This window comes from Somniosus microcephalus, chromosome 4, assembly GCF_052327205.1.
Source record: "Somniosus microcephalus isolate GS21.2 chromosome 4, FLI_Smic_1.0, whole genome shotgun sequence".
Lineage (NCBI taxonomy): Eukaryota > Metazoa > Chordata > Chondrichthyes > Squaliformes > Somniosidae > Somniosus > Somniosus microcephalus.
Window position 1 is genome coordinate 230,198,821 of NC_140990.1, and position 20,710 is coordinate 230,219,530.

Sequence of the window (20,710 nt, forward strand, 5' to 3'; positions counted from 1 at the left end):
CAGCAGTACAGCCAGGATACTGTCAGGGCCCATACCTTTTGCTGTGTCCAGTGCACACAACTACTTCTTAATGTCATGTGGCGTGAACTAAATTGGCAGGACTCTGGCATTTAAAAGGTGGTAGGGACCACAATCCACTCTACACTGTTGGCTAAAGACAACTGCAAAAATTTCAGCCTCGTCTCCTGCACTCACGTGCTGGATTCCACCATGGTTGAGCACGGGATGTTCATGGAGCCTCCTACTCCTGTGTATTAACTTCACTAATTAGTACTAAAAAAATTGTTGGAACTCAAATTGGAAATGGTACCAGGCTATGATGGCATGCATCCTAGACAGCCGAGGTGAAGTCGGAGAGGAAATAGTAGCGGATCTGACCCTACTCTTTCAAACATCCTTTGATAGGGAATTTGTGCCAGAGCAGTTTCCAAAAAGAAAAGAAATTAGCCAGGGAACTATGGATTGATTATCCCATAAGTAATGCATAAGCTTCCAGAGACCATAATACGGGACAAAATTAATAATCACTTAAGACACAGGTTAATAAATGACAGGCAGATTTGTAAAAGGTAAGTCATGCTTGACAAATTTAATATAGTTCTTTTGAGGAAATTGTGTATGTGTAGATAAAGCAAATGTAGTGAAGGTTATGTGTATAGATTTTCAAAAGGTGCTTGATGAAATGCCACAATAGAGTGTCGTTAATAAAATTATGGCACATGGTATTAAAGGGAAAAATGGAATGTGGTAGCAGGAACAGGAAGCTGGTTGAAGAACAAAAAACAGTAGTAGTTAATTAAAGTGTTTCCTCACCAGTGTCCATTAGGCATCAATTTTGGGAACATTTTCTCTCTCTAGACTTGGCCAGGGGTCACCATAATCAATATTTGTAGAAAAAACAAAAAGAGGAAACATAGTTAACTGCAAAGAGGACCATGCACAACTTCAGGAGGAGAGAGACAGGTTTGCAGATTAAACAGATAGATGTCAGATGCTATTTAAGGCAAAGAAATGTGAGGTATCACATTTTAGCAGGAAAAGGAGATGGGAAATAGATACTCAATGGTAAAACTTTAAAACAAGAAAGGAGCAGACAGACTTAGGGGTTCACATACACACATCTTTAAAAGTGGATAACAAGTTGTTAAACCTTAAAAGAATATATGAGATCTGAGGCTTTATATATAGGTGTACCAAGTACAAAAAAAGGCAATGCTAAGCCTGTACAAATTGCTGGTTACACCATAGTTAGAATATTCTGCCCAGTTTTGGGCACCCTACTTTAGGAAGGAAGAAGAGGGTATAAAAGAGATTCACTACCAAACTGCATTACCAGAAAGAATTGTAGAAGCAGAATCCAAAATAGCTTTTAAAAGGATAATGGATAAATATATGAAAAAGAAAATTGAAGAATATGTGCTAAGTGGCAAGGGAATGGGACTAAGTTGATAGCTGTTTCAGCGAAGCAGTAAAGTACTGCAAAATTCTATGATTCTATGTGATTAGACACATGCCTGTTATAATACATATGTGGTAAGTGGATTCTGCCTAAAACTGGGAAGATTTCAAGCAATCTGGACTGTCTTACTGTAGACTTATACAACAAGTCCCCTTTCACAAATCCCACAACATACCCTGCAAAGTCTGGGATGGGTTCCTTTCAATGGAAACTCACACTATCACTAGTCCCCTCAAGGGCTTTAGGGAAAATATAGGTTTGAGAGAGGTAATTTTCCAACTATATGCCCGACGCATATTAAAAATTTTGGGGCAGGGGAAATGTGCAGATGATTTTCCAACTGCTTAAATTAACAGTTTTACAATATGCGTTCCCATTGGGTCCAATAGGCTGGATATTAAAGATTTATCATTGGCATTAATGATTAATCCATCACATTGATTCAACATAGCTTTGCAACATCCTGGATGAAGAGATGCTAGCATTAATTGAAGTGCACACAAAACCATATCAACTACCACACTATTCTGTCCAAGCATAGAAACTTTTGCCAACATAAAAGTCCATGTTGGAATTTAAACAAATAACACACTTAATCCACTCTAAGGGTATAATACCTGGATTTGTCTAAAAGTCAAATTCTTTTTGCAATAAAAACACTTAAGCCCCAGAATATGCAGCAAATTTAGAATCATTAAAAACTGTTGGCAAAGCACAAGCATTTTTTTTTTTAAAGTCACAGGACTTGAGTAAATTAGGAGTGTTGTCAATGATGAAACACTAGTCTGTTTTGGGCACAGAACCTCAGAAAAGATATATTGGTCTTGGAGGGCAGAGGTGCAGATTCACCAAAATTAATCTATGAGGACATATTGCATGAACTTGGCTCGTGTTCATCTGAGTTTAGAAGGTTGAGGGAAAATTGACAGTGCTTCACTGATGGCATATGTGTTACTTGAAGTTACATCGCGTCGTTCACCACATCTATACAGTTCAGTCTTACAATTGAGATTTTCCTTGTATTGGTATTTTATCCATTTTAAATTCTATGGGGACAGATGGCAGCTGATGCATCGTACATTACCAATAAGCATAAATCATTTCATTATTGACTGCATTTGACATATTCACCATTATGCTTACTCATTTTAGTATTCTGAACACTGAAGTAGCTCCTGGAAAAGGCATCTTTTCCAGGCTACGATGAAAAATATCCAGTGGAAAATAAATTAAACAAGACTATAAATCATTCTCCACCTTGTAAAGCTACCCAATTGGATAAAATCTGCAAACATTACACATAAATAAGTATAACTATGCAGTGTGGCTCATTTTCATAGACAACAAAAAAGGACAAAACATACATCACCTACTGTCAAGTACCACACATTATAGAACAGACAGGCACCTCACGAACTAGTGTCTAGCTTGCTGAAATATTTACTTATAGTACATTTGGACAGCACAAGACAAAAAATTATACTTACAATTAAATGTAAATTTCAGTAAAGATAGAGCAAAAGCAGAGGGAAAATATTAAATACTGGATACAGTACCTATCCAATATTCAGATACATTAACAGTATAACGTGATCGTATGTGGGATGTACTTAACATCCCATTAAGAGTATCCTTTAAGACTTCTCCTCCTGCGTTTTAGACCTGTGGGAGGGCAATATGAACTGTGTATCCAAATTAAAACACAAAAAATGAAACACAAGTAGGATTTGGAAACAAAATCTGCAGCATTGTAACCCAACAAAAGAAACAAATTCAGGTTCAAGAGTTACCAAGGTAACAAAATGATATCTTAGGAGGGAAATTATTGTGTATTTTGTTCAACCCAGAGTACCTGAATTTGTGAAACAGAGCTCCCAATAGCTCAGGATTACATTGATAACCAACTAGCAAAATTTGAAAAGCAGCTGAACTTGTTCAAAAAAACTATAACACTGGTAAATATTTTTTTAAAAAGCATGTGGTAAACATTAACTATACAAATCACTGAATTAACCATTGTTTTACCGAACACAGAATACATTTGTTGCTTCTCTTGAATAGGACATGCAGGCAATGGACCTAAATGAACAATCGATTAATTCAAGTCATAACTGATCCTCCCAATCCGTATAAAACAAGGTTAGCTGCATTACATTTTCCTCACCATCAGTTAATCTCACCCTCGGCACCTCACAAATTTTTGAAGAGTTTCAGCAAAATCCTTAACTCTGAGCTCTCCTGGGAAATGTAAACATCTCTAATTTTGTCTAGCAAAAAGAAACATACTGCAGTAATTTAAAACACATGGATCATTCTTTCAAATAAGTTTTTCCATATGTAAAATGGATATCGAGTTGGTTTTGTATTCCAAGTTAGAGCGGTATATAAATATATAAAAGGATCATTTATATTTTGAAGTCAGAAATGTATATTTTGAATGGCATTTTGTGTGTTATAAAATAACTATCTCACACACAAAGGAACATGAACAGAACCATCGAAGACAAATTTACTTACACTGCTACCATAATATACAAGAAAATGTGGAATGGGTAAAGGACAGTGTCTTGTTTTGCACACTTTGTACAAAAATAATAAATTGCAGGACAACGGAGTATTACTATTTAAACTCTTATGAAGCATCAGGTCTGCGATCTCAATCATACAGCACAGTGGGGACAAGATGGAGTTAGGACCCCTTACAGATGCCTGCAGGCCAATGACAACTCAGCATGTGATCACGTGAATATAATAGGTATTCCTTACAGATGCCTGCGGGCCAATGATAATTCAGTATGCAAATGTTACATCCTCTTTCTTTTAAAAGAAAAATGTTGTGCATTACTTTTGAACCTTTCTTCGACATAATGTTCTCAGTAGCATCAACATATAAGTAAACTCAGCATTTAACTAGCACTGAAAATATCTCAACGTTTCAATAACAATGTACAGTTCTTTTTGGGGGCAGCGATCTGCCTACACCCTTTGACAGTTCACAAGTCAAAGATAACTCTAGGCTTGACCTCTCGTCCCGATCTTGTGTGGTATGGAACTGATCCTCTCGTCAGAATGACTGTGTTGTTCCTTGGTGTTCAGGAGGTGCCTGCGATTGCGGCGGTACACCTGTCCTTCTGGGGTGCGGACGTAATACGATCGCTCAGTGTCAGCTGGCTGGATGACGACTGCTGGCTTCCAGTAGTCATGCTCCTGGATTCTGATGGATTCTCCAATGTGCAGCGGTGGCAGTAGTCTAGCTGACCTGTCATAGTATCTCTTTTGGTGTTGCTGTCTCTGTACACGTTTTGCATGCACTTGCTTGCAGCTCACATTGTTCCATGTGAACAGATCCGTTGCCACGACCTGCCAGGGCCTGTCTGGGATACGATGAGATATCATGGGCTCTTTGACATTTGATGGGCGGCGTTCTAGACAAATGGAACATTTTCCGACAATGTCCTCAATGTGTTTGCACATTCCGGGCCAAAACATAATGTCACGTGCTCTTTGTTTGCATTTTTCCATGCCCATATGTCCAGCATGAATTTTTGTCAACATCTCTTCTCGGAGATTGGTAGGAATGATGATTTCCTCCCCTTTGAAGACGATTCCGTTGATTTGTGACAGTTTGTCTCTGTGGTTCCAGAATTCAGATATGCTCTGAGGACATCTCCTCCGTTCCTCAGGCCATCCTTCATGTATGACTTTCCTCAGCGGTGTGAGTTGTGCATCTTTCTCTCTTCCTGCTCGGATCTCCTTCAGCTTTGAGTCACTCACAGGTAAGCTGTTGTACACCACGTGCACCTGCACATCCATGCCTTCACTGAGGCTGCTGTCCTGGTAGCTAAGAGACTACCTGGAGAGCGTGTCTGCGACAGGAATGTCTTTGCCTGGATGGTGAATGATTGTGAAGTCATACTTCTGTAGCTGAAGGATCATTCTCTGTAGCCTTGGTGGGGCTGCGGCTAGTGGTTTCCTCATAATTGACTCGAGGGGCTTGTGGTCGGATTCCACAGTGACTTGTCGGCCATAGACGTATTGGTGGAAACGCTTACATCCAAACATAATTGCATATAGCTCTTTCTCAATTTGAGCATAGTTGATTTCACTGTCAGAGATCTGGAAGCGTAGCCGATGGGCTTTCCTTCTTGCAGTAATACTGCGCCTAGTCCGTACTTTGACGCGTCCACTTGTAGTCTGAGCTCTTTGTTGGAGTCGAAGTAGGCAAGAACTGGTCCTGGTTCCCTGGTGATTAGGTCTTTCATTTTCTGAAATGCTGTGTCATGTTGTTTGTCCCACAGGAACTCATTGGATTGTTTGAGCAACTGGCGCATGGGTGTGTTGATTTCGGAGGGGCTCGGGGCAAACTTGGCTAAGTAGTTAACCATGCCTTGTACTGTCTCTAGCTCTGCGCGGTTCTTCGGCGGCTCCATCTTCTTGATGGCGGAGATTTTCTCTGGATCCGGCTTAATGCCATCAGTCGAGAGGCGATGCCTGAAATAACTGATCTCGGTGGATCAGATTATGCTTTTCTCGGGGTTGAGCTGGATACCTTTTTTCCGTGATCTTTGTAGCATCGCACGGAGATTCCTGTCATGTTCCTCTCTGTTCCTGCCATAGACGAGGATGTTGTCTACAATTGCGACTACTCCGTCGAGGCCTTCATAGGTTTTGTCGATCTTCCGCTGGAATTCATCCTGAGCCGAGATAAGACCAAATGGTAAACGCAGAAATCAGTAGCGTCCAAATGGTGTGTTGAACGTTGTTCGCTTAGATGACTCTTCCGTGAGCTTGATAGTCCAGTATCCTGATTGTGCGTCCATTACACTGAAGTAACGTGCTCCCACTAGCTTGGGTGTGATGTCATCTAGTGTTGGTAGAGGGTAGTGAGGGCATTTGATAGCCTTGTTCAAATCTCTGGGGTCGAGACAGACTCTGAGCTTGCCTGTACGTGGTTTCTCAACCACTACTAACGCGTTGACCTACTCTGTCGGTTCTGTTTCCCAGACGATGATTTCTGTATTCTCCATGCTCTGCAGCTCCTCCTTCAGGCGACTACGTAGAGCAAGGGGTATCCTTCTCGGTGGGCAAACCACAGGGGTTGCTGCTGGGTCAAGGTGAATAGTGCATTCACCTGGGAATACTCCGATTCCTTTGAAAACGTCATCAAACTCCTCCATGACTGTCTGCTTCTCAACTGGTGCTATCAATGATAGTACTAGCTTGACGAGGTCCATGTCTAAACATGCCTTTAGACCTAGCACTGGAGGTGCTCGAGTGTCAACAATGTAAAAATCCAACCTCATGTCGCTTTCTTTGTACTTGCATTTCATCACGCATGTGCCTTTTACAATGAGCTGCTCACCCCCCTAGCCGGTCAGTCTGAGTGAGGTGGGCTGTAGCTCACACTCATCGTTCAAGCTGTGATACTCACTCAGAGCAATTACATTAACCTGAGATCCAGTGTCTAGTTTAAACTTAAGCTCTTTGCCCTGTTTTCCTATCTCAATATCAGCAAAGGCTTGCTCAGTCTCTGAAATCTGTTTTTTCCTGTGACACAGAATCAATAAGCAGTTCCTCTGCATTTGGCTCTCTATCTGGCATTTGGCTGTCACTCATTGTGTGTACTGCTTTTCTGAAAACAGTCCTGCAGACTTTAGCAAAGTGGTTCCATTTACCACATTGTCTTCCTTTGGCAGGGCAGTACTCCTTTTCTCCATGCCAGTTGTTTCCACAATATCCACAGTTTTTGAAGCATTTTATGTCTGTCGCCCATTTTTAGAACTCTCTCTGTTCTTTCTGTTCTGAAACACGCTCTCTGGGTGGTGTTCTTTGGTGTGTGTCTATTAACTGCGTGCATTGTCTGTTCACACGAGCTGCTCGTGGCACCGGTTATCGTTTTCAACTGTGCTTGGGCTATCTCATGCGATCTAGCTATGTCCATAGCTTTGTCCAGCATTAGCCCGGACCCAACATTCAAAAGTTTCTTTCTCACTTTAGCTGAATGTATTCCAAACACGATGTGGTCTCTGACCATCTCATCTTTATCTGCATATGCACAGTCTTTTACCAGCAGTTTTAACTCCGTCACGAACTGTTCAAACGACTCACTAGCTCCTTGTACTTTCTCCTGAAACTTGTACCTAGCGAATATCATATTTGTCTTGGGCATCACATATGCTTCAAAACGGTCAAAATAACTATTCAGTACCTTTGCTTCATCTGCGGTGAGAGACCATGTGTTAAAAATGTCTCTCCCTTTTTCTCCGACCCACAGGAGTAGGTAGCTGCATCTTTCTTCCTCCCTTTTGCTTTTCAGCGGACCCGAGAACATCAATTCCACGTGTTGCTTGAACTTGCACCATTCTGTATGTAAGTTCAAAGATCCCCAATTCATTCAAGGTAAGGGAGCTCCAACGATGTCCATTTCAAATCCCTGTTCTGACACCATGTCTTGTTTTGCACACTTTGTACAAAAATTTAAATTGCAGGACAATGGAGCGTTACAATTTAAACTCTTTTATGAAGCATCAGGTCTGTGATCTCAATCATACAGCAGTGGGGACAAGATGGAGTTAGGACCCCTTACAGATGCCTGCAGGCCAATGACAACTCAGCATGTGATCACGTGAATATAATAGGTATTCCTTACAGATGCCTGCGGGCCAATGATAATTCAGTATGCAAATGTTACAGACAGCACAATCCAGCAGATCCATGCATCATTTTTTCTATGCTGCAACATCAATATGGATGCATATCCACCTCTAGACTATCAAATGCACACATTCCCCATCCTGCCCCATCCCATGCTAAAAATGCTGATCAACAGAAACAGTTAAAATTGCTGCAAACTCATCACTAAACCAATACAAAAAAACAATTTTGCTTTTGACTTTAAGCTGTAGACAACAACAATCAAAACCCTCCCCTTTCAAAGACAGCAGGAAACAAATGGAAAAACAACCATGCATTTCTTCGCCATTATCTGTGTTCTATCATTGCCATGCGTCGATATTTTCTGCTCACTAACTCCATTCATTTCAACATCAAGTTAATCAAGACCCAAATTTGGATCAAGTTCAAATCTTTTCAAATAGACTCAAGTGACTCAACTATCGTGTTTGGAATTTGGTTCACTATTCATCCTTACTGACTTCTACCATCATCAAGAAGAAACTACAGATGCTTAATGCCAGTCCCAGAAATGAGCATACACTTCAAAATGTGTTTTCAGTTACTGATCTTGGCATTTAGAAAAATAACAACCTCACTAGCTACACTTATCCCAAGGGATTTGTTCCATAGTCTTGGAATGCAGTACTTAACATAACTTTTATTTATATATTGCTAGAGGATCGGGAACGTGTGGAGGGGAACAAAATTAAGGTGCTATTATAATTATGTGCAGGCTGAACTCAATGATTCAACAACCTATTATGATGAATCAGATGTGTTTAACATAACATAGCAAATTATAGTGCTAATCGAGTTTTCTGGTGATGGACTGTATTATTGTCTAAAGGTTTGACTAGCTCTGTCGTCTCAGCTTTTCAATAGTTCAAGGAGTCATACAAACTGGAACGCTGCAGATCAAATCCTGGACGGCTACAAGATACCCGATCTCAAACTGAGCAGTGGTAGGAGTGCTATAATTCACATCAATGAGTTAGAGGGAGAAATGCTGGCCAGGGTTCCTGCTCCTGATCACTATCCAGCAGCACCTACAGCAGGTGCAAATGTATGGACATTCGGTGAATGCTGTGATGACATGTGATCAAACAGCCTGCAGCCACTTGCGGTCAAAGCTCAAAGATAATGATTGAGTGAATGAAGTGCTGGAGAGCAACCGACATCCTTGGTAATGTTCCCCAACATGGAGTTACTGCTTTCAGGACTTGGAAAGGGCGGGGAGTGGGGGTAAAAGACAGAAGAAAAAGTGAGGGTTGGAATTATGGTACAAAGCTCCTGAAGTCTTCAGATGTCTTCAGTACCTACGTGGGCAATGTTGATGAAAATCCTATGAAAATACATCTTTCAGAAAGCAATCAAATGAAGAAGAAAATTTAACAGACAACATGCAAATCTCTTTAAAAACACAAAATATTTAAAGCGTTATAATCTCTTTCCTCAGGTGCAAGGCTTTAATATCAGTGGCATAACAAACATGTAACCTTCTGAATCAACAAACGTGGGACATACATTATTAATGTTCATCTATTTATATGCTGTAGTAGCAACATTCCTTGCAGATTCTAGTTAATTTTAGTGGGAAGATGGCAGGACTTCAAAAATGAAAACAATGAGGGTGGTTAAGAAGAATAGATGAAAAATACTCCAGGATAAGGCTCTGTAATAGATTTGTCCTGCAGTTTTCTCCTTTCAAAATTATTTTCAGTGTACTCATTTTCTATTTTAAAAAGCTATATTCACTAGCTCTAGATGCAGATGTCTCATTACTGAGGCAAATCCTTCCAGATCCCCAAACTGCTCACCTTGCCTGCATATTATAATCTACAGAGCATCAATATATCACCAAGAAATTTGAAAACTGTTTCTCCTCAAACTTTCATTACAGGGGCAGTTTCTCTATAGAATCAACAAGATGAAAATTCATTTTAGTCATATTTAACCTAACAATCTGGCCATAATTTTGTAAATACATCTCATTCCAATCAAATAATTTTGGAGGCTAGAATGTGGAGGAGAAATATATGAAAACTCTAAAATGTTATTTCAGCATTAGAAACTGTGTTCTGAAAATGCCTCGCCTTCAAGTTAATAAATGTCCCTTGAAACTTTAAACAGTACTACAAAGATGTTGTTCTGACAAAAGGTCATCGATCCAAAATGTTGGCCAGAATTGTTACCTGCAAACTTGCTGGGAGCCGGGGGGTGGTTAAGTAGCGCGCAGGAAACCTGGAAGTCTTGGTTTCCCCACACGCTGCGGAGGTTCAACGCCGCAGCATGCATCGGACGTCATTGACAGATTCCCCATCTGGATGTCACCCTGATTGACAAGCTTGGCTTCCAGTCAGGCGGGGGTCTCCAACCCCAGGGGGCAAGGGGGGGGGGGGGGTGTTCTGCTCCCTGACCCGACCGGGGGGGGGGGGGGGGGGGGGGGAGGCTGACGGTATGGGAGCTTGGGGGGCCGGGAGGAAGCTCTTTTGCCCCTGCCGGCCCGAGGATGTCCTTGCCTCGCTGCAGCTGCTGGGATTCCAGAGGCCCAGGAAACCTGGCCGGCCACAGTAAATCTGAAGCTTCCAGCCTCATTATCATATTTAAAGTGCCACCCCGCCTCCTCAGAGTGGGTTGACAGCCCGCCACTTGCCCCGCCTCGTGTAAAACCCGGAAGTCGCAGGGTTGGAGCCAGCTTTCCAACACGCTTCCAATTTTTCCTTATTTGACCCAACCCCCACCGCCCCACTCACCTATGTTAAAATTCTCCCCCTTAACTCTGTTCCTTTATCCACAGATGCTGCCTGACCTGCCGAGTATTTCCAGCATTTTCTCTGTGTGGCTCAGTTTTACAGGTTGCAAAACTGCTCTGAATGAAAAAAGTTGGAATGCATTTGTGTTTTGGAGAAACTGCACTTGCACTTGGAAGAGATCTGGCTTTTGGTATATATTAGATTTGGAACTGCCAAAAGGTGAATTCCAAGGAAAGCTCAATTCTTTTCTCTGTCAATTTAATGACCCTGAAATTACGGTCAAAGGCGTACCTCCGGAGTATGCCTCCGGCCCACAAAACAATTACAAAAGTACCTCGCTCTAATTTGAAAGTTTTGGTCTCAGGCCTCGAGGTGGAGGACAGCATAATGGCCCACGGATCCCAGGCGGTTCAGAACCTGGGATCACGGGTGCCTCCAATCAATAAGCAGAATTCCATTCCAATCATTTACAAAAGGAATCCCTAAATCTAATAATTATAGAATGTGCAGAATTGGAATTTTATTCATAATTACCTTCATTGCACTAACCTCAATAAAAATGTAATTTTTTTGGATAATTTTATACATCATTAAAACTGTAATCGGGGCCAATATTTGCATAAACTCATTTAATACAGTGTATGTGCATAACTTAGGATATGAAAATGTTTAATTTAAGCCTTAGATATACCCTTACCATAAGACTTACGTGGCCAGTCGCTAGGCAAATAACCCAACTCTGCGCCAGCGATTGCTTTTTCGGGGCTCCCACGGGTGGCGCGTCAAGTCGTGCGTTGACAGACCACAAGATCCGGATTTCGTGCATGCACATGCGGAAATCCCGAGCTTGTGGGGCATTTCAAAGGGAATACGACAGCGTACTCTGAAAGTACGCCATCACATACACTGCAATTTCAGGGCCAATGTCTTCTGTTAAACAGAAATAGAACAGCACTCATCTTTGAAAGCAAAAATTATAATAGAATCAATGATCACCAATGCTTTTCAATCCAAATTGCAAAGCAAAACAAATTCTAAAGAATGTTCTCACTAAACTCTATTTCTAACCAAGTTTAACACATAGTATTGACCGTACATTTTTAAGATCCAACAAATTGTCCAGGCTGGGAGAAATTAGAAGAGGTGGGAAATCAGGTACGTTTCAGAAAAAGTGAAACAGAAAGGAGTGCTGCTAATCCTAGAAAGCAGTAATTCAGACAGTAGAAGAAATCTCCAGTCAAAGGATCAATAAGTGGTACTATTACTTTCAAGACAGAGTCAAGTAGATATCCGGTGAACAAGAACACTGATTATTTAAAGAAGAGAACTGAAATTAGATCGAACTATATAATCCTTCTAATCTTTTTCTGGTAAGAAATGCAGTCAAAGTAAAAATAAAAAGTCTTTGTAGAAACATTAGTCAACAGGTTCAGCCTTGGCTTAGTGGTTGCGCTGAGTCAGATGGTCGTGGTTTTGAGCACCACTCAAGATTTGTGCACATATTCTAGGCATACACTTTAGTGCAGTATTGAAGGGGTGCTGCACTATAAGAATTGCTAAAGTAAACATTGGTCCCTTGGAGGATGAGACTGGGGAATTAATAATGGGAAACAAGGAAATGGCAGAGACTTTGAACAAATATTTTGTATCTGTCTTCATGGTAGAAGACACTAAAAGCATCCCAATAATAGTAGATAATCAAGGGGCAAAAGGGAAAGAGAAACTTAAAACAATCACTAGAGAAAAGTACTAGGCAAACTAATGGGACTAAAGGCTGACAAATCCCCTGGACCCGATGACCTGCATCCTAGGATCTTAAAAGAAGTGGCTACAGAGATAGTGGATGCATTGGTTGTAATCTTCCAAAATTCCCTAGATTCTGGAAAGATCCCAGCGGATTGGAAAACCGCAAATGTAACGCCTTTATTCAAGGAGGGAGACAGAAAGCAGGAAACTATAGGCTGGTTAGCCCAACATCTGTCATTGGGAAATCCATTACTAAGGGAGTAGTAGCAGGACATTTAGAAAATCATAATAAAACCATGTTGACTCTGCTTGATTGTATGAAAGAGGAGTCATGTTTGACAAATTTATTATTAGAGTTCTTTGAGGATGTAACAAGCAGGGTGGATCAAGGGGAACTAGTAGATATAGTGTATTTGGATTACCAAAAGGCATTTGATAAGGTGCCACATAAAAGGTTACTACACAAGATAAGAGCTCACGGTATTGGGAGTAATATATTAGATAGAGGATTGGCTAACTAACAGAAAACGGAGAGTCGGGCTAAATGGGCCACTTTCAGGTTGGCAAATGGTAACTAGTGGAGTGCCACAGGGATCAGTGCTGGGGCCTCAACTATTTACAATCTATATTAATGACTTGAATGAAGGGACAGTGTACTGTAGCCAAATTTGCTGACGATACAAAGATAGGTGGGAAAGCAAGTGGTGAGAAGGATACAAAGGCCTGTATTTTCAGAATGGGAATCTTTTGGAGGCGGGACTCCCATTTGTCGTGTTTCAGTCCTGCCTCCAACAGCTTCTGGCCAACCAGCGGGATTTTCCTCTGACTGACCTTGTTAAGCCTGCCCGGTGGGCTCAGCAGGCCAATTAGGGTGAAGTCAGTGACAGAGCACGTCAACGTATGACATGTCATCTGTTAAGAACTTTTGAAAGAAGAAATGTCATTGTTTGACAGCTCTGTGAAGCTATCAAACACTGACATTCTGTGTAGTTTGACGAGTCCATATGTTCAGGACTCGTCAAACCTTTCTACTTTGCAGAAATCAGCTGGCTGTTGGATCGGAGGATGTAACAGCCAGTCTGTGATCTCTACAATGGAGATGTCAGGGACTCCGGCTCCAAAGCGGCTGAAGGCTGTAGGTAGAAACAAAGGTAAGTTAACATTTTCTAACACTTTACACTCACCTCACACACTTACCACTCCACACTTGCACCCATCACTCACCTCTACATCGCACTTTCAGACCCCTCCAACCCCCGCAGACCTCCTATTCACCTCCTACACCCCGGTGGGGTTTCCCCAGGTCAGGAAGCCCACACTTCACGATGAAAAATGGGGATAATCCTATTTTCTGCCTGTTAACTTCCTGTTAACAGGCAGTTAATAGGCTTTAATCCCTTCCCGCCTCCAAGGGACAGCTTCCCGCCTCCTGGCAAGAGGGCACGGAGGCGGGTTGGGGGTGGGATTGCCACCTGCCCCCAAATTCTGCAACTTTCTCGGCAGTCCCGCCTCCATACCCGCCTCCTCGGGGCTGAGAAAATCCAGCCCAAAGAGTCTGCAAAGGGATATAGATAGGTTTAGCAGATGAGTATACGGTGTGAAAATGTGAGGTTATCCACATTGGTAGGAAGAATAGAAAAGCAAAAAATTATTTAAATGGCGAGAGACTACAGAATGCTGCGGTACGGAAGGATCTGGGCGTCCTCGAACATGAAACACAAAAAGGTTAGCATGCAGGTAAGCAAGTAATTGGGAAGGCAAATGGAATGGTGGCCTTTATTGCTAGGGTGATGGAGTATAAAAGTAGGGAAGCCTTGCTACAACTGTACAGGGCGTTGGTGAGCATACACTTGGAGTACTGTGTACAGTTTTGGTCACCTTATTTAAGGAGGGATAAACTTGCATTGGAGGCTGTTCAGAGACGGTTCACTGGGCTGATTCCTGAGATGAAAGGGTTGTCATATGAAGAAAGGTTGAGCAGGTTGGGCCTATACTCATTGGAGTTAGAGGTGATCTTATTAAAACATAAGAGATTCTGAGGGGGCTTGACAGGATGTTTCCCCTCGTGGGGGAATCTAGAACTAGGGGGCATAGTTTCAGGATAAGGGGTCACCCATTTAAGATGGTGATGAGGAGGAATTTCTTCTCTCAAGAGGGTCGTGATTCTTTGGAATTTTCTTCCCCAGAGAACTGTGGAGGCGGAGTCACTGAATATATTCAACTTGGAGATAGGCAGATATTTGAGCTACAGGGGAGTCGAGGGTTATGGGGAAAAGGCAGGAAAGTGGAGCTGAGGCCAAGGTCAGATCAGCCATGATCTTGTTGAATGGCGGAACAGGCTCGAGGGGCCGAATGGCCTACTCCTGCTCCTATTTCTTACGTAATCGTTCAGATAAAGCATTAAATTGAGGCCCCCTCTACCCCCTCAGATGGACACAAAAGTTCCCATGACACTATTTGAAGAGCAAGGAAATTATCCCAGCCTCCTGCTAATATTTATCTCTCAACCATCACCATCAAAACAGATTATCTGGTCATTTATCTTATTGCTGTTTATGGGACCTTGCTGTTTGCCAATAGGCTGCCATATTTGTCTACATTAGAACAGTTCAAAAGTACTTCATTGGCTGTGAAGCATGTTGAGGCATCCAAGGGTTGTGAAAGGTGCATATTAATGCAAGTTCATTCCTACTTTTACTGGTACTCATGGCTCCAGACCAGAAGCAGCTTACGACCTATTCCTCACATTTGTGGCCCATGGAAGACCTACGGCTACATTGTACACCACCAGCTGCCATTTGCAACAATTCAAATTGTGGAATGATGCCAGCATTAGTATTAAATGTTACGTAGAATTACATAGAATTTACAGCACAGAAACAGTCCATTCGACCCAACTGGTCTATGCTGGCGTTTATGCTCCACACGAGCCTCCTCCCACACTACTTCATCCAAGCCTATCTGCATATTCTTCTAGTTCTTTCTCCCTCGTGTACTTATCCAGCTTCCCCTTAAAGGCATCTATGCTATTCACCGCAAATATTGTTCTCTATCCTCTTTCTATGCAAATGGATGCTATAGAATAGATGCTATAGGACCAACACAAAAGCAAGTGAAAGGGTTCTATTAAAACTATATAGCCTATAGCTTTTTCATTCTTAATGCTTCTTTGGGGAAGTTCCTGGACACTGCACAGTAACTCCCAAAGTAAGGTATGGAATCAGCAGCTCGCTGTGTGTGAATGCTGGTGTAAGCCCTCGTACCATCCCTCCATGATGTAGGATGGTACATCAGTCAAGAGTGGCTCTCACAAAAGACACAAATTTGTATGCCTTCAACACTTTGTAGGTTTAGAATATAATGATGTAGAAGAACTGGGCTATGCACAGGTGGAGTTGTGACTCCTCCCAACTCATGTTTTTTGCTGCCACTCTAATCCATTTGATGGTCCTGCCCAAAGTCATCATCAAACTTGTTAGAGGGGGTAAGTTGTTCTGGGCATTCCTGGTCCAGCCTGTCCCTCCTCATTTTCCCTGACCTATGGATTATCACAACTCCTCTACTACTGCCAGCTCTCTATGTCTCAGCAGGGTGACTACCCTCTGAAACTCTTGCTCAGTGATGTGTCGGATTATCTTTAACTCTATCTCAAGTTCCGAGAACTCAAACTCAAGTAATTTCAGTTGGGAGACACTTCCTGCTGATGTGCTTGTCTGAGTTAACATCTGTTACTCAAAACACCCACGTCCTGCAGGAACTGGACATCACTGTCCCTTCTAAACTGTACCATTTATAGCAAGAATGGCAGTACAAGTGTTAAATTTATATATTTAAAAAATCTAGTCACATTCAAATTAAACTGTTTTGCTTCCCCCCCCCCCCCCCCCCCCCCCTCCCCCGGGTGCACATCATTTGGTGGGGGTGGCTATTAAAACCAGCTTCACTTACAGAAATCAAATCCCAGCTTAACTCAATACAATATTGCAACATTTCTTTGGTTGATCGCTCATCAGTTTATTTAATTCATTTCCACCATGGTGTGTGTTATTTGTTCAGATAACTGTCTGCTTGGCAGCTTTTTAAATTAGACAGTTCACAAAGCTCCGGTTACTGTTTGAGGGATTTATCAGTCTGCCTCTTTTCAGATCATGGAGTTTAATTTGAAACTTTTTGAAGAGAGGTTATTGGACTTAAATCTCTGAGGAGCATTAAATAAACCAGAAAACTTATGAGCATATGAACAATGATAGACAGGAAAAGACCCTCTGGTCCATCCAGCCTGTCCCATACAACTTCTGTAGTTGATGAGAATATTTTAAAAAACTACGTAAATAAAGAACTTGCATTTGTACAACATCTTCCATGACCTCACGCACTAAAACGCATCACAGCCAATTACTTTTAAGTGTTGTTGCCGTTGCAGTGTAAGGCAGCCAAATTGTGTACAGCAAGGTCCCACAAACAATAATGAGGCAAATGACTAATTTGACTTCTTTTAGTGGTGTTGGCAGGACACCGGGAAAACTCCCCCGACTCTTCTTCAAAAAGTGCCATGAGATCTTGTTCAATCTGCCCTCTCAGGTGAATGTAAATCAGTTTAACGTCTCTTCTGTAAGATGGCACCTCGGACAGTGCAGCACTCCCTCAGTAATGCATTGAAGTGTCAGCCAAGATTATATGCTCCCCTATTCTTACTTGTTTAATAGTCAACCTCATCCAGAAACTGGCAAGCACAAGCTGGGGAGCATCAGCATTAGTGCTATGGACATCAGCGTGTACTCTGTAACCGAGTACTGTGCACCAGTATGGACCAGAAGTAGCCACACTCAACTTGATGTCCAACTAAACACTGGAATGCGGTGTTCAACAGAGTCCACAAAAATATATTCTGCTAAAAAAAAAGCTAAACACTAATGAGACACTGTGGATGAATAAAGCTATAAGGGAAAAATTGAGGGTAAGGAAAGAGGTATATATTAAGCACATTGGCAGCAAGGGAGAGCATGACAAGACAAAAAAACAATTCAGAAGACAAAGAGGAACTATGAAATTAAATTATCAAGGAACATAAAACAAAATAGTAAAATATTTTTAGACATGTAAATAAAAAAGGTCTGGATGGGAATAGGGCCACTAAGGGATGGACAGGTTAATACCACAGGCAACAATAGAGAGATGGCAGAGATATTAAATAATTACTTTGCTTCAGTATTTATCAGGGAGACAGAACAGGTGGCAATGACATCAGATGATGAGGAGAGTAGTAATGAGATAACTGCATTTAAAATAAAACGAGGAGACATATTAAGTAAACTAATGAAACTCAGGATAAAATCCCTGGTCCGGACGCATTACATCCACGCAATTCAAAAGAATCTAGGGAAGAGATCTTCTTCTCCTTAGGCAGTCCCTCGGAACCGAGGATGACTTCCTTCCGCATTAAAAATGAGTTCGCAGGTGACTGATTAGTCCAATGCAGGGCCTACAGTCTCTGTCACAGGTGGGGTAGGCGGCGGTTGGAGGGGCGGGTGGGTGGAGTGCTTGGGTTGACATGTGCTCCTTGCGCTGCCTGCGCTTGGCATCCGCTTGCTCCCGGCGAAGAAACTCGAGGTATTCAGCGCCTTCCCGGATGCTTCTCCTCCACTTTGTGCGGTCTTGGGCCAGGGATTCCCAGGTGTCGGTGGGGATGTTACACTTTTTCCAAGGAGGCTTTGAGGGTGTCCTTGAAGCATTTCCTCTGCCCACCTGGGGCTTTCTTGCCGTGCCGGAGCTCCGAGTAAAGCACTTGTTTTGGGAGTCTCGTATCGGGCATGCAGACAATGTGACCCGTCCATCGGAGCTGATCGAGTGTGGTAAAAGCTTCATGCTGGGGATGTTAGCCTGAGCAAGAAATCACTGATGTTGGTGCGCCTATCCTGCCAATGGATTTGCAGGATCTTGCGGAGGCAGCGTTGGTGGTACCTCTCCAGTGCTTTGAGGTGCCTGCTGTACATGATCCATATCTCTAAGGCATACAGCAGGGCGGGTATCACTGTTGCTCTGTAGACCATGAGCATAGTGCCGGGTTTGAGGTCCTGGTCTTCAAACACACTCTTCCTCAGGCGACCGAAGGCTGCACTGGCGCACTGAAGGTGGTGTTGGACTTCATTGTTGATGTCTGCCCTTGTTGACAGTAGGCTCCCGAGGTATGGAAAGTGGTCCACGTTGTCCAAGGCCTTGTCATGGATTTTGATAATCGGGGGGCAGTAGTGTGTGGCGGGGGGGGCAGGTTGGTAGAGGACCTTTGTCTTACGGATGTTTAGTGTAAGGCCTATGCCCTTGTACGCTTTGGTGAAGGTGTTGACGATGGTTTGGAGTTCGACATCCGAGTGAGCGCAGACGCAAGCGTCGTCTGCATATTGTAATTCGACGACAGAGGATGGGACGGCCTTGGATCTGGACTGGAGGTGACAGAGGTTGAACAGTTTCCTGTCTGTTCTGTAAATTAGCTCCACTCCAGTGGGGAGTTAACTGAGGGGGGAGATGGAGCATTGCAGCAAAGAAGATCGAGAAGAGCTTTGGTGCGATGACACAGCCTTGCTTGACCCCGGTTCATACGTGAATTGGGTCTGCGGTAGAACCGTTTGTCAGGATCACGGCTTGCATGTTGTCGTGAAGCAGGCAGAGGATAGTGACAAACTTTTGAGGGCAGCCGAATTTGAGGAGGACACTCCATAATCCCTCATGGTTGACAGTGTCAAAGGCCTTTGTGAGATCAAAGAAGGCCATGTACAGCGGTTGGTGCTGTTCCCTGCATTTCTCTTGTAATTGACGTGCGGTGAAGATCATGTCCATTGTGCCCCTTAGTGGGCGGAATCCGCATTGCAACTCTGGGAGGAGCTCTTTGGCCACTGGGAGAAGGCGATTGAGGAGGATTCTTGCGATGACTTTCCCTGTGGCAGACAACAGGGAAACTCCTCTGTAATTACCGCAATCGGACTGGTCACCTTTCTTGAAGATGGTCACAATTACGGCGTCTCTGAGATCTCCTGGCATGCTCTCCTCTTTTCCAGATAAGAGAAATGAGTTCATGAATTCGCGCCAGTAGTGCTTCTTCGCCATGCTTTAGTGCCTCAGCGGGGATTCCATCTGCTCCTGAGGCCTTGTTGTTCTTCAGTTGTCGGATGGCCTTTTCAACCTCATACAGGAAACTGTGTTATCCGGAGGCTAAATGTCCAGCAAGCTCAAGCCACCGGCAAAAATCAGGAGCCGTTTTGTTCTCGTGGCTTTTTTTTTCCCCCCCCAACAGTCAGGCTCTGCAAAGTCTCTCTGAAGCTGTTGCTAAGCGACAGAGACGCTTCCAAGGTACGGCCGACTGTTTAGAAGCTGTTGCTAAGCAACAGTGTTTGTTGCCAGATACGGAGCTGAAAAGCTCCGTATGCTTCAACATTAACGCTGGTTTGTCCCGCAGTTTTGAGGGAACGGCAACAGCTCGGTCCCGTCGGTGCTGGATAGCACAAAGTTTCCTGTACCGGGCTGGGGTTGTGCTGAGATGGTGGCGGGTAGCATGCTGTGGGATGGAGTTGAGGGCATTTGCATCAAAGACAGAGTCTCGGTTAAGGAGATCTTCGAAGTGCTACTTCCAGCGGGCACTGACTGCCTCTCTGTCCTTGATGAGTGCCTCTCCGTTCTTGGCCCGCAGTGGGGAAGGGCCTTGGGTGCTTGGGCCGTAGATGGTCTTGACTGCGCTAAAGAATCCACGTACGTCATGGTTGTCGGCTAGCTGCTGGATCTCCTGCGCTTTCTCCACCCACCATCTGTTCTTTAGGTCACAAGTTTTTTGTTGGACCTCGGCCTTCAGGCTTCTGCAGAGCTGCTTTCTTGCTCTCAAGTTCTGTTGCTGTTTCCAGATCAGGAATGCCTTGCGCTTGCGGCTTATTATCTCCTGGATATTCTCGTCAAACCAGTCTTGGTGTTTCCTGGTCGAGTGACCGAGCGTCTCTTCACAGGTGCTGACTTTGGAGGCCTTGAGTGCAGACCAGACGCTGTGGGCACTCTGTGTCTCTGCATCACTGGGAGTCATCAGGTTGTTTGTGAG

General features: G+C 43.2%; 1 protein-coding gene across 6 annotated transcripts in view; it reads right to left on the minus strand.

Moving 5' to 3' along the window:
- Nucleotides 1-20,710, minus strand: part of gulp1b (GULP PTB domain containing engulfment adaptor 1b) — a 607,790-nt gene that overhangs the window by 479,058 nt on the left and 108,022 nt on the right. The window contains exon 1 of one of the 6 annotated variants that reach the window (XM_085985907.1): nt 814-1,193. The exons of the other annotated variants lie outside the window; for them this stretch is intronic. The gene's annotated coding sequence lies outside the window, so the exon portion shown is untranslated. Of the gene's footprint in view, nt 1-813; nt 1,194-20,710 lie in introns of those variants that run through there. 6 annotated transcript variants of the gene reach the window in all.